The sequence below is a fragment of the Triticum aestivum genome, chromosome 6D (genome assembly GCF_018294505.1).
Source record: "Triticum aestivum cultivar Chinese Spring chromosome 6D, IWGSC CS RefSeq v2.1, whole genome shotgun sequence".
NCBI lineage: Eukaryota > Viridiplantae > Streptophyta > Magnoliopsida > Poales > Poaceae > Triticum > Triticum aestivum.
In genome coordinates this window covers 402,108,797-402,109,491 of record NC_057811.1, presented here as the reverse complement: position 1 = coordinate 402,109,491, position 695 = coordinate 402,108,797, and positions in this window count along the sequence as shown.

Sequence of the window (695 nt, the reverse complement as noted above, 5' to 3'; positions counted from 1 at the left end):
GCTGCACGCGCCCCTGCGCGGCCGCTGCACGTGCCCGTGCGTGGTGGGGAGAAGCAAAGGGGCGGTGGCGGCGGGGCACCTGGGGGCGCTGGGGAGCAGCGAGAGGAGGGGGAGGAGCGGGGTGCGGCGGGGCAGCAGGGGCGGCGGCTGGCTTGTCAGCTCAAGTTCATCGTCGGTTGGGCTGAGCTCAAGGGTAAATTTGTCCATGGTTTTCTGCATATATTTTGTCTATGATTCGCAAGTATTTTTTGTGTTAAGAAGTGGCAAAAGATCAAAGTGCAAAGTAAGAAGTGGCAATAGATCAATTACAATGTAATGAGTGGCAAAATGTCAAAGTCCAAAGTAAGTGGTGGCAAATAATCAAATCCCCCCCTTTTTGGATTGAATTGATGCCGCGGGTGCTTGTGAATTGGTAGGGGGCAAACTTTCTTCGCTCATGAAAGTTCTTGTGAACTCTTGTCCAGAAGATGGCTCCTTTTTTACTCGGCACCTTTGATTGGATCTTGGCCGATTTCCTTCCAACTCTCTCAAATCAAAGTGGCCCACTAGTACGCGTCGGTGCTATACAAACAGTTTTAAACCCCTTTCCGGGATGGCATTTGGAACCGTCACCTAGTGAGTGATGGCGATAGGGGGTCCTTCCCACACGACCCAGAAACCGTCAGGGATATGCCCTCCTGGCACACACGCTCGGC